Below are 15,016 nucleotides of genomic sequence, written 5' to 3' on the forward strand. Positions count from 1 at the left end.
CAGCCATCATTTTAGGTCGTCACGTGAGAAATAATAAGGTGCGGTCGGTAAACTCTTTTCAAATAAAGTTCGTTAACATTTCTTTTTCAAATAACAAGATAAAACATAATTGTTTTCATCATCAAAAACTGTCCAAAATATGGGAGTTTGCAAAATAGCACAGTGACATCCAGAGCAAAGGTAACAACTGTGGTGGCTTCAGCCACAATATATACAATCATCAAAATTTCTATACAATAGGCCTACCCACCCAAAAATCAAAAGAATAAACCTAGCAGTTTGAACTAGATACACCCACCCACAAAAAGTATGTACGCCTAGTCTAAGGAGCCATCTGCTATGATGAAGAGTCGTCACTATTCGCTGTCCCTCCAGGGCCACTCTCCTCTGTAGAGTCTGCCTCAGACGCTGACATAATATCCTCTGGAGAATCAACATCAGGGAGTGGGTCCTCATCATCCTCTGGTAGATCAGGGGCGTCCATAGCAGGTTTAGGAGGTAACTCCTCTGGGTCGTCTTCAAGATCCTCTTCAGAGGATGACACCTCTATCACTTGAACCGGCTCAACTAGTCGATATGGAGTGGGTGTAGGTAGTATCCACTCCACAGGCTGCTGAAGTGTGCACGTGGGCTGCTCCAGATGTACTAGCGAAGTAGCAGTGAGTCGAATTGTGCCACGAAATCGGCACCTCTCATTGCCTTCGAGGGTCTCCCAAACACCCTCTAGGCACTCCATCACAACGCGATCATGGATCAACTGCACTGTCATCATGATCTACAAGAAAAAAAAGAAAGAGGGTAGACTCTTTCACAAGAAATCTAACTACACAGGTAACAATACAATGCGTCCCATAACGGCTACGCATAGTCCAAATGTTTTTTTCAAGAGATTTCCTCTCTGGCAATCGATTACCAAAGTATGTAATCGATTACCAGTGCCCAAAAATGAATTACACAACCTTTGCACATTGGAACCTAAAAGTTACACTGTGTAATCGATTACACATAAATGGTAATCGATTACCAGTAGTAGGTAGCACTATGTAATCGATTACACACAATTGGTAATCGATTACCAGAAGCCATTTAACATCATCTCTTAATTTTTAACCCCTGTAATCGATTACCCACGAATGGTAATCGATTACCAGAGGGTATTTTTTAGATAACACCCAAGATAAATAGCTGGCCAGCCGCCACACTAACCTCCTTGCTTTGTGGACTTTGTTCTTTTATTCTTTTATTGGTTGACTACCAGGAGCTCGCCTGCTTAGGTACGTCACAGGTTCTCACTGACTGACTATGCCCGGGTTGGGTCGGGATTAGCCAAGCTTGGTTTTGGGCAATAGCACCCCACCTGACGTCCCCAAGGCCTCCTGACCCCCGCGACATATCTCCAGGTACCACTCTGTGGTCAACAAACAAAAGTAGGAAGACTGACTCTTCCACGCTTTCTCACATCAAGCTTATTGGATTATGGGGCACTCGTCATATGTGGTACTAGGTGGCGATCGGGCGATGGCGCAAATCAACTCTCCCATTTCCACAAGTCAGGCATAAGCACATCATTCCCAGTTGCCCACCTTCAAATTGAGCTCACGCACTCCCACGTAGCCCTTATCCTCGTTCCTCTCAGCACCGGGTCCCCATCAACCCCTCCAAGCTTTCACAATATCCAAACAATTCAATTTCATTTGTCATGAAACTACCCTAAACCAAGAAAACAGATTGGAGGCAGAAAACTCTGCACAAAACTCATTCAAATTCCACAGTTTTTCCTACTCACATACCTCAGTAACATTCTCTTCATTCTGATTTTTTAACCGTTGGATCGCCTTGAAAATTTAACTGGAGGTTCCTAATACAGAAATCTAAATTTTGACCGTTGGGATCTGCTAGAAAATATCTAGAACACGAGTGGTATTGCCTTTCCCATGACCTGCACTGCACAACCATTTTTCTGCATAATAGGCAAAATTTACTGCACAATTTGACAGCTTTTGCTGCACAATTTGGTAGATTTCGAATTCTAGCTTGCTTGTGTCCAATTTCACTCAAATTGGATCCTACAAGTCCTAAACCATGTCTAAATCATGTTCAAAACGAAAACAAACCTCAAACCAAGGTAAATCAAAATATAGGTATCCAAAATCCACCAATTTAGTGCATTTTCAAGGTTTGAAAGGTGAAAATGAAAATTTGGTAATTTTGGGGTAAACTCTCATCTTCATCAAGTCTATAACATTGATTTAGACTTGCTCAAACTGGTTTTAAGGTGAAATCTCCACCTATTCAAAATTTGACCTCTCAACACCCAATTTACCCTAGAAATGGCTCTTTTCTTTCACATTTGTCACTCATTTTTCTCATTTGCTCTGCCCAAGCTTTCCTACAAGTCCTAATTGACATTCTAAACTAGAATCAACTCAATTTAGACTCCAATTTCCACTAACTCCAAATTTGGCTTTTCCAACCCTCAAAATCTCACACTTTACCACTCACAACACTATCATTCTCACATTTAACCCTAAGTTAACTCTCCCCATCATCTCTATCAGTTTTCCATCAACATTTTAAGCATACATATATCACAAAGCATCATTATAAAACCCCAAATCAGAATGGGTAGTTTTGCTCACATCAAACATGTCAAGTTTAGCATGATTTCAACAAATTCCTTCACAAATAACTACCCTAAGGCAATAACCTAGTAGCACTACCCATTATAGCTCCCAAAAACCCAACACCCACAAATTTCAAGTGAGAAGAAGTCCACCCTTACCTGAAATTTAAAGCCCCACGAAGTAGAGGTGTGCTCCAAGACTCCGAAAATGGCTTCTCCTTACAATTTGGGGTAGAAAGGAAGTGGAATTTTGGAGCTTCAATGGAGGCACAATGGAGAAGAAGAAGAAGAGAAAAACAACGTGGAAGAGAGGAAGAAGCTTCTGAAATTTGCTGAAGGAAGAGAGAGAAGAGTTGGGTTTTTTCATAAAAAATGATTTTCTTTTCTTTTTCCTTTTCTTTTCTAAAAGTAATTGCCACATGTCCCATTTTAAGTGGAGCAAAAGGGCCCACCTTTTTCCTTTGATTTGACATCATACTCAGCCATAAGGAAAAAAAATTGAACCTTTTTGGATGCTGAAATCCTATCTCGGTTTGCGTGTCGCCTCTCTGGTTCCAATTCCTCGCGTTTCTTTGCACCCGTCGGGGCCTGTTTTCGAAAGTAGGCAATATATATATCAAAACACTCAGAATGAGACCCTGAGCGTGGTTCAAAGGTTGGTTTTGTTAAATTTTAAGTTGCACACAAAACGATAATTTTTAGACTAATTAATTGCGAATTAATCTATAACCGTCCAGTTATGGGTTACTCTTCGTTAATTAGTCTAACCCGCATATTTTTCCCCCAATGTACATACTTCTACCAAGAATATATATATATATATATATATATATATATATATATATATATATATATATATATATATATAATTATTTAAATGTAACACTTACAAAATTTTGGGTAGAAATTCTAGGATGTCACACTGGTCATCCTTTCTTCAAGCCTTGCATACCCACTTCGCCCCATCCTAGTATGATGACCACACTGACGCGTTGTTCAAACTCACTCAGAAGGGAACCGCCGCTCAGTATTTGTCCGAATTCAAGGGTCTCACCAATCGTGTTATTGGCCTTCCTCCTCCCTTTTTACCGAGCTGCATTATTTCTGGTCTCTCCCCTGAGATTCATTAAGAGGTCCAAGCTCATCAACCGATGACCATGGTCCAGGCCACCGGACTTACGCGCTTACAAGAAGAGAAATTCCTCGATCATCGTCAACCCTTGCGCCCTCGCCCACCACCTTCGAACCCCTCGCCTTCACCCCTTCGAGCGATCCCTACGATACCCGTGCCATCCCTTCCGCCACTATTACCACCTCCTCCCCGTTCAAACCCTCTGACCTTGAAGTGCCTGTCCCCCGAAGAAATCATCTTACACCGCAAGAGGGGTCTCTGCTTCAATTGTGAAGAGAAATTCCACAGAGGACATAAGTGTGCCTCCAGGGTTTTTCTCCTCATTACTGATGAGACAGAACCGGTTTCCCCTCATATAGCTATTCCTGACCCACCTGAAAACCCACCTCCCGACCCGCTCGATAGCCCTAACTTATACTTAGCCCAAATATCTTTGAACTCCTTGGTAGGCCATATCGCACCGGAAACTCTCCGCCTTGTCGACAGCCTCGCCGGTCAACAACTTGTCCTTCTATTTGATGGGGGAAGTACCCACAACTTCATTCAACAACAACTAGTCACCCAATTGGGATTGTCATGCCGCGAAACCAATCCCTTACGGGTCATGGTAGGCAATGGCCAGTACCTGGAGTGCCATTGTATCTGTGAGGACATCGCCATCGATATTCAGGACCTCACCTTCACCATTGATTTATATGTTTCGCCGATTTCGAGCGCGAACGTTGTTCTGGGCGTTCAGTGGCTCAAGTCCTTGGGCCTTGTCCTTACTGACTACGCTGCTCTGAATATACAATTTATTTATGAAGGTCGTCTAGTGAATTTGCAAGGTGACAATGAGGCTAACTTGAGTCTGTTGACTTCTCCTTAGTTTCGGCGTCTATATCGGAAACAGGGACCTGGACTTTACTTCCACATCACAGTACTCATAGAGGATAATCCTCCTTCACGCATGGAGGACTTGCCCCTCGTACTCCGAACATTGCTCACCAAATTTGGTGCCTTATTTCGACCCCACCATTGCGATGCCACCGGCTAGGGACAGCAACCACCACATTCACCTGCTTCCTCAATCCACTCCAGTTAACATGAGACCGTATAGGTACCCTCACTTCCAAAAGCGCGAGATTGAATTGCAGATCGACTCCATGCTCCAAAAGGTCCTGATTCAGCCAAGTACCAGTCCATTTTCTTTGCTGGTATTGTTGGTGAAGAAACAAGATGGATCCTGGCGCTTCTACGTTGATTACAAAGCTTTAAACGCCCTCACGATCAAGGACAGATTTCCTATTCCCATGTGTTGGGTGGTGCTCAGTGCTTCTCTAAGCTTGACCTATTGCAAGGGTATCATCAAATTCGCATGCATTCAGAGGACATTCCCAAAACAGCTTTCTGAACTCACCATGGACACTATGAGTTCAAAGTCATACCTTTTGGGTTGTGTAATGCCCCGTTGTCCTTTCGGGCCACCATGAATCTGATATTCCGGCCTTATCTCCGTCATTTTGTTATCGTCTTCTTCGACGATATCCTTATTTACAGTGGCTCACTGAACGATCATCTATGCCATTTGGAAATGACATTCCAGGTATTACTTGACAATCATTTTGTCTTGAAGCTTTCTAAGTGCTTCTTTGCCCAATCGCAGGTGGAGTATTTGGGCCACTTGGTATCTCCGAGAGGGGTCGAGCCTGTCGCGTCCAAGGTGGCCGACTGTCTCGTAGTGGCTGGTGCCCCAATCCACGAAAGCCTTGAGGAGTTTTTTGGACTTGGTCGGATTCTACCGTCAGTTTATTGAAGGCTATGCCATGATAGCTAACCCCCTGGTCAAGACAACCACGATTGAGCCTTTCCAATGGACCTCTCAGGCCTAGACAGCCTTTGAGCAACTCAACCAAGCACTGTCCACTACCCCTATTCTCGCCTTGCCCAATTTTCAATTGCCATTCACCATCGAGACTGACGCTTCCGGTATTGGGATGGGAGCTGTGTTGTCGCAATAGGGACACTCGATTGCGTATTTCAGTAAACCATTTAACACGAAGCTTCTTCGGGCATCGATGTACGTGCGCGAATTGTTCGCCATTACATCGGCGGTGAAAAAATGGCAACAATACCTGTTGGGCCATCCATTTACGATCGTCACCGAAGCCTCAAAGAATTGCTGACTCAAGTCATACAAACCCCAGAACAACACATGTATCTGGCGCGTTTGATGGGGTATGACTACACCATTCAGTACAGATCAGGGGCCTATAATCAAGCTGCTGATGCCTTGTCCCGGCTACCGGAGCACACCTATTCTCTTTCGATGATACTCTTTGTCCCTTGCTTGACTTTTCTCGAAGAGCTACACCAGAAATTGCGCTACCATCCTCAATATAACAAGCAACACCAAGACATCGTGTGTTCTCCGGAGACACATCCCAACTTCACCATTGCTAATGATCTGATTTTGAAGAAGGGACGCATTTGGTTGCCGCGGGACCTTCCGATAATATCTTCTCTCCTTGAAGAATATCATGCCACGCCCATAGGGGGCCACATGGGGGTCGCAAAGATGATTGCTTGTCTCTCAGAGAATTTCCAATGGCCGGGACTCAGGGATGACATAGCAAAATTCGTAGCCAATTGTGTCGAATGTCAGTATACCAAGTACGAGACCAAGAAGCTTGTAGGGTTGTTGTGCCCTCTTCCAGTTCCATTGCGGCCATAGGAGGGCCTCTCTTTGGATTTCATCACTGGTCTTCCGCCTTACCAAGGGAAGATCGTCATCGTGGACCGATTCTCGAAGGGCATTCACTTGGGCATTCTACTTCTGGCACATACTGCTCATATGGTCGCTTCCTTATTCGTTGACATCATCATCAAGTTACATGGCATTCCCCGAAGTTTAGTCTCCAACAAGGATCCTTTGTTCATCAGTCGTTTCTGGCAAGAGCTTTTCAAGTTGAGTGGCACAAGATTGAGGATGAGTTCGGCTTACCATCCTCAAAGCGATGGTTAGACCAAAGTTATGAACCGAGTAATCGAGCAGTACCTGCAATCATTTGTTCATCGCTGGCCCAGAGCGTGGGGAAAGCTTCTCCCGTGGGTTGAATGGTCCCACAATACTTCGTGGAACATGGGAATAGGGTCCACCCCATATGAGATTACCTTTGTCCGCAAGCCCTTCAATTTCCCAGAATACCTCTTGGGATCCTTGAACATAGACGTCGTTGACAACATGTTGAATAACATGGATGAAGTGTTTCACAGCATTCGAAAAAAGTTGGTCAAGGACCAGGCTATCATGAATCACAACGCTGATGTCAAGCGTAGGGAGATAACTTATCAACCTGGGGATTGGGTTCTCCTGAAACTCCGACCTTACCGGTAGAGGTCCGCCAAGTGAGCGCAGGCAGTTTCTGACAAATTGGCCAAACACTTCTACGGTCCCTTCCAGATACTTGATCGGGTCGGCACTGTGGCTTATCGTTTGAAGCTACCAGAAGGAGCTTGAATACATCCGGTCTTTCATTGCTCTATGCTAAAACCATTTCACGGCACTCCGGAAAGCGCCAATTTGGCTGAATTACCAGACCAATTTCTCAACGATCAACCTTTACTGTCTCCCTTAGCCATTCTGGACTACCGTCATTCATCCTTTGCCCAGGATGCTCCATGGGAAGTATTAGTTCAATGGCGAGGACTGTCTTCGGATGAAACGTCTTAGGAGGATTGGGATCAGCTAATACAAGATCATCACCTTGAGGACAAGGTGATTCTCCAAGGGCCGCGGGAAGATGATAGCATAGCAGAAACAAGAACTACAATAGTAGAAACTGGGGTGCAAATAGAAAAGGCTAAAAGGAGGATTTCCAGACCTTCGTACCTCAAAGATTATTTCTGAGGATGAAGGTGCTGAGCTGGCAGTTGGGATTTGCTGGATAGCGCTTGTCTGCTGTTGAGGGAACATTCCTAACCAATTCCGTTAGTGAGAATATTCCTAGAGGATTAGGAAATCACAAATCTGTTAGTAGTAGGCATTATATATATGGATATGTAAATAACCAGCAAATCAATAAGAATAACACTTTCCTGCCTTTTCTTTGTTCTTCTTCCTTGTTCTTTCTCTCTTGGAGGCACTGGCCCTTGAAGCCAGCCCCTTGCAGCCACGGCTGTATCAGATGTTTTCCTTTCATATAAATTGCCAGGAACATCAAGTTCACGTATTGCACATAAGTTACAGGGAGTTGAAAACTACAGAGAATTATCATATAAACTCTAACCAATAGTCCAATATTACATCAAAAGCATCGTGATGCGCCCCACAAAGAGCATGGCACTTTGGAGGGTAAAAAAAAGAACAAAATGGATTACATATTCGAGCTTCTAAATACAAACACAATTTAGATGTATAACGTGTATTATAAGTATGACAAGCAAAAATGTAATTATTCAAATGCCTCTACATAAAACATCTGAGAATAGTAAAAGAGTGGAAAGGAAAAGACAAAAAAGGAAAGATCTCAGTTGTATAGGCTTGAACTTACCAAGAGAAGTAAAGTCATAGCAGTTGCCTCTATCAAAATACAACTCTGCAAGATGAGAGCATCATTCATTATATACACACACAATACTAAAAAATAATGCCCCCACTGAAGTCATTGTGCATAAAATTAACTCCATATGCCAACAATATCCATGGGGACAACATATAAAATAACATGAATACAAAAACTGTTGAGTACACCTTCATTAAGGAGCAAAGGATCATAGAAGGATTCCAATCCAGCTTCCTTTTTGCTAGGTATCTTGAATAAGATATATATACATTCAACCACAAGTTCAGATCATGATAAATAAACAAATAAATAAAAAGAATATAGATATAATTGTTGTATCGATCCAAGGCATAGAAGGATTCTAATCCAGCTTCCTTTTCGCTAGGTATCTTGAATATGATATATATACATTCAACCACAAGTTCAGATCATGATAAGCAAACAAAATAATAAATAAATAAAAAGAATATAGATATAATTGTTGTATTGATCCAAGCTAAACACTTTACTTTTCATTTGAAGTTATAGACAAACACAAAAACACATAACTACTAAAAAGATGTAATTAAGGGTACGACCATCAGCCCATCAGTGACAATGGCTATTGCATTTACAGAAAACAGTCCTACATTTGTACCAAAAAAATAAAAATAAAAACAATCGAAGGAATCACACCTATGCGACCAAGAAGCTCAATTTTTACACCATTATGTTTGACCTTCTTCCCATTTGAAGGTTCAATAATAACCTGGTCCCAAAGTGTCAACAATTAAATTCCAGTCTACTAACAGAACAGAATCCCCACATCAAACGTAAAACACGACAGTTGGTGATGCCATGCAGTGTACCTCCCCAACTATATTCTCCTGACTTTGATAGAGAGGAACCATGACCATTTGGCCATTTTCCTTCTTTATGTGAACCTAGCAAACAAGAGAAGGTACAAAAGTATAAATCAAGGTGGCCTTGTAAAACTAACATTTGCTGATAAAAAAAAGTGGCTTTGTAAAAGCTTTTGAAAAATAAATGAAATATCCTTTCCCAGGATCCTGCAAGCTAAATCCTAATCTTACTTAGTGTTATAGTGATAATATTGGTAACAATAATAAGGAAAGTTACTAAAGAAACAAAAGTACGTTTTCCTATAGCAATGATATACTAAAAGGGATTAGCATGTTACATAAGAAAGAAAGCACAATACCTAACCAGACATCCCAAATCTCAAATAAAAATTCAGAAACTGAACATTGGTATATAAAGACCAAGTCATGGACTAGCCACTTTCTGTTACATAAAATTATACCATTTATCACAAATTACCATGCCAATCAGATCACTGAGCCATTACAGTACATGACATTACCTTATAATTTCATGTCATATGAGGGCCAGATTAGGACCAAACATAGAAAATAGAAACCCACTTGGATTCTGATATTGAAACCATTTAGATATCCTGACATTCCAAAGTTTTAAATTCCAGTTGCAGTTGTGATTTAGTTGCAAAGCTTGATATTATGGAAAGTTGCAAACTGTAAAATAAGAGAAAATAAAAAGGGATATTTGTGTAGTGGAAGCCTGTTTATATAGGCAGGTATTATTGATTACATATAATTAGAGGATATTTAGTTTTCTCTAAATCAGATATCATATCCTATCACATCACTATACATTAAATTCCTGATTCTCAACACAAACAAATGCAGCTAATGTGGGCACCATTGTGGTCGCAATGCGGTTACTGCTACCCAAAAATCTTGACAATTGCATCCACAATTGCTGTTGCAAACCATTTATGACAGCAATAAGTGAAATGTTTGACTGGGTAAATACAATACTCTAACTCTGAAACCCCTCTGTGATGAAAAGAGGCACACAGAACTCCCTTTATGAAAAACTTCTTATTTGAGATACATACACAAACAAAGGTCCAACTTTCCCATCAATACACTAGAATAAAATTATGTAAAATAAGGAAACAAACCCCAATAAGCACAAATTTTAAACATAATGGAAAAAATAAGGGTTCATCTTCATTTTCATTGACATCACTATATTCATCAACGAAAATTGCAGCACAACGCAACAACACATCTGCTTGCGAGTACTTATATCAGCAAGACAGATTGAGATCTTGCATGAAAGCTTGAAAGCTCCCGCGATTATATTCTGATCAAACTGTAAAAATTCTTAAGGGGTTTCCTAGACTATCAATGATAGGAAATAACAGGATCTTGAAACCTATGGTTCTCACAAACAATCAATAAACAACAATAGATAATGATGTGTACCTTTCTCCATAGGAACTTATCTCCAGTGCACTTTGATTTCCTTGAAAGAGGAGAGAAATAAGATTTCACTTCCTTAGGCCTTTCTTTTCTGCCTCTCTCCGTTCGTGATGGCTATGGGTGAGAGAGAATACTTTCTAGTCAGGAAGGGGGCCTTATTTCACGTTAGTGGGTATTAAGCCCCTTTTATAACCACTACTCCCATCAAGTAGCAGTTAACCCTAGAAACTTCTCCTATTAAGCCTAATTACAATTTAGCTCTTAGTCGTTAATTATTTACTTATTAGTCCCTATATAAGTCACATGCCTCTCACATAAGACATTAATTCTTACATTCTCCCACTTGGCTCATGTGACATTAATAAACATTATGGACTAAATAAATAAATAGATTAACTAACATAATGCACATTAAAAATGACAAAAATTGTTCTATACATTGGGTACATCATAATTTCATGATTAAGAATAGGAACCAATTCGAGTTATGGCGGTTGTACATCATCTAATCGATATAGTCCCTTCCATGTACTACAAATTAGTCTTCTCCTTAATATGACCCTTAGTTAGGAGTACATAACTGGTCCAACATAATGTCTTCATTCAAGACAAAACCTGTTAACATTACTCTAACACAAACATGCATGCAAACATAGAGAACAGGTAATCAGAAACATATCATAATTGAGCTTAGAGTGTCAACAAAATTACATAAGGTAAATTACTCTTAATGATCATCAATAACAATAATGTCCATACTTTCAACATGTTCTATAATGTCTTGGGCAATAATCCCTTATTCAAAGGGTCAACTATCATAAGGTTTGTTCTATTGACACTCTTTTTTTATGAACTTCTTCCTTCACGACAAAGTACCTCAATTTCATATGCTTAGCACCCTTAGAGTACTTGTCGTTCTTACAAAAAATATTGTTGCGGAGTTATCACAATACATTTTCAGCAGCCTAGCAATACTGCCGACAATTCCAAGCCCTGAAATAAAGTTCCGCAGCCAATTAGCCTGAATTGTAGCCTCAAAACATACTACAAATTCAGCTCTCAGATGCAACAACAACTTATGCATACAAAATTACTTTCATTTGTTTTCGTTCCATATCATTTCTAGGACATTGTGTGAGACTAACTCTGTCTCATTTCTAAATTAGAATAAGCGATGTTAAACACCTTTCCATCTTGAATCTCTCTAGCACTTTATCGATATATATACTTTCTGAGATAAGCCTAACAATCCTTGTGATCTATTATGGAATATTTTTATCCCTATCACATAGCTTACCTCACCCATATCTTTCACTTCAAAGTTTCTAGAGAGAAATTTCTTAGTCTCATGAAGAAGACCAAGATCGTTAGCTGCAAGCAAGATATCATCAATATACAAAATTAGAAAATAACCTTACTCCCACTGACCTTCAGATACATACACCGATAAATAGTATTTTCCTTAAATCTAAAGAAAATAATGGTATCATTAAACCTCAAATACCATTGGCGGGAAGCTTGCTTTATGACTGTATATTGATTTCTTTAGTATGCACACCATGTGTTCATTTCCTTCAACTGAGAACCCCATTGGTTGGTCCATACAAACATTATCCTCTAAATCTCCATTCAGAAAGGCAGTTTTCACATCCATCTGATGTAGCTCCAAGTCATAATGGGCTACTAATGCCATGATAATCCTGAAAGAATCCTTTCGTGAGACAGGTGAAAACGTCTCTTTATAATCAATGCCATCTTTTTGAGTAAATCCCTTAGCAACAAGTCTAGCCTTGTAACGTTCAAGGTTGCCATGAGAGTCACGTTTAGTCTTGAAGACCCACTTACAACCAACTCTCTTACAACCCTTTGGTAATTCTACAAGGTCCCAAACACCATTATGTTCCATGGAATCTATCTCTTCTTTCATGGCATTTAACCACTTCTCAGAACTATCACAACTTACAACTTGTGAAAACAAAACTGGATCATTATCATTAATGCTTAAGTTTGTTTCTGTTTCATGTAGGTATACCACATAATCATTCGAAATAGCTGGTCTCCTTTTCTCTTTGAGACCTTCTTAATGCTACTTCTTGTGGTTCCTCCATAATAGGTTCATTATGCATCACGGGTTTATTATTATGTTGCTCCTCTTCATTAATTTTGTAACAACAACTAAAGGAGCAATCACCTTACTGTTAGAGGCATAAGCTAAAAGGACTTACACTCTAACTTCTTTAATTTCCATTTCTCGTGGAACTGTACTCCCACTGATTTCATCATTTCCAATGAACCTTGCATTTCCAGTTTTGACAATTCTCATACTATGATTAGAAAAATAAAACATATACCCTTTAAACTTTTCTGGATAACCAATGAAATATCCACTGATTGTTCTTGCATCCAATTTTCTTTCTTGTGGATTATAAATCCTTATTTCTGCCTGGCAACCCCAAACATGCAGATGCCTTATACTAGGTATCCTATTTGTCCACAGTTCAAAAGGTGTCTTTGGAACTGTCTTACTAGGAACCCCGTTCAACAAATACATGGCAGTTTTCAAGGCATACATCCACAAAGATACAGGTAAAGTCTAATTGATTAACATACTCCTAACCATATCCATTAAAGTTCTATTACGCCTTTCTGATACACCATTTTGTTGTGGTGTACCAAGAATTGTGTATTGCACACAAATGCACGTTTCTGAACAAGCTTAGCAAATGGACCTGGGTGTTGCCCAGTTTCATCATATCTTCCGTAATACTTATCACCTTTATCATATCTAATAATTTTCACATTTATGTCTAATTGCCATTTTACTTCATTGTAGTAAATTTCTAAGGCATCCATTGCCTAAGAAATCTCGAGCAGTAAGTAGACATAATCGTAACGTGAATAATCATCAATAATGGTGATAAAGTATCATTCTTTTCCGAAAGAACTAACATCAAAAGGTCCACAAATATCAGTATGCACAATTTCAAGAAGCTGAGTGCTTCTTGTAGCTCTTTTCTTTGTATGTTTTGCTTGTTTTCCTTTAATACAACCCACACAAATATTTAGATCCGTAAAATCTAGATAAGGAAGAATTTCATTCTTTATTAATCTTTCCATCGTTTCTTTAGAAATGTGACCTAAACGTTTATGCCACAAGAAAGCAGATCGTTCATTCACTAAACTATGTTTAGTGCCAACATTATGATGCAGAGTTAAAACAATTTCAGCATACAAACTGTCTATTTCCAATTTATATAAACCATCACAAGAATACCAATACCAATGAGATGATTATGCTTAAATAAATTGAAACATCCATTACCAAAATTAAAAGAGTATGCAATAACATCAAGTTTAGATAATGAAACTAAATTCCTAGATAAACTAGGTACGTAAGGAGTTTCCAGTAAATCTAAATGATGTCCAGTGTTGCGTTTTAAACAATAAGTCTCAACTATTTCCACTGGAGCTTTCACTTCATTCCCCATAAAAATGAACTTCTCATTTGGGTTTATGGTTTGGATTGTAAGGAATCTCTGCATAATGTTAGAAACATGAGTCATACATCCAGAATTAATCCATCATGTATTATGGGAAACTACAGTTGAGTTTGATTCAAAACATACATGAGCATTAAGCTCACCATTATTTTCGAACCAAGACTTACACTTTAGGCAATCCTTTTTTGGAAATGTCTTAATTTCACAAAATTGACAATTATTTCCCTTTGATACCTTTCTTCTGGATTTGCAAAGAGTCGTCATTGTTCTTTAATGACCCTTTTCCTTTATCATGTTTCTTCATAAATTTCTTTTCAAGCTCCTTGATTCCCTTGGTGGCTTACATAATGAATTGAGTGACTTCCTTGATTCTTAAGCCTCGTTTCTTCCTGAACTAACATACTGTACAATTCATGCACATTCCATTTATCTTTCAGGGTATTATAGTTCATTTAGAACAGGTCAAACTCAGACGGTAATGAGTTTGGAATAAACTGAACAAGAAAGTTCTCATTCACAGCCATTATACTCCCAAGGTCTTAAGTCTTGCTGCAATGTTTGTCATCTCAATGACATGTTCATACATAGTACGTGAACCATCAAACTTCATGGTGGTCAATGTACTCATTAATGTCCCAACAACAGACTTATCAGTTGTTTGAGAATACTCTCCCACTAATCCCATAAACTTTTTAGCACTTTCGATTTTAGGGAGAATTGTCTTAATACTGTTTGCAACTGTCATTCTCATCAACATTAGGCTGAGTCTGTTAGATCTTTCCCAAGTTTTATAATGAACTTTCTCTTTATTGCTACTAACATCAATAATAGTAACAAACTTCTCTTCCAACATAGCAAGATCATGATCCAAAATACCGAGGTGAAATTGGACTTGCTCATTTCAGTCAGAGAAGTTAAGCCCATTAAAA

The 15,016-nt window shown here is 39.5% G+C and overlaps 1 pseudogene; it reads right to left on the reverse strand.

The window, feature by feature from the left end:
- Positions 1-12,027, reverse strand: part of LOC114401855 — a 76,740-nt pseudogene extending 64,713 nt beyond the window's left edge.
- Positions 12,028-15,016: the final 2,989 nt, after the last annotated feature.

This window comes from Glycine soja, chromosome 20, assembly GCF_004193775.1.
Source record: "Glycine soja cultivar W05 chromosome 20, ASM419377v2, whole genome shotgun sequence".
Taxonomy (NCBI): domain Eukaryota; kingdom Viridiplantae; phylum Streptophyta; class Magnoliopsida; order Fabales; family Fabaceae; genus Glycine; species Glycine soja.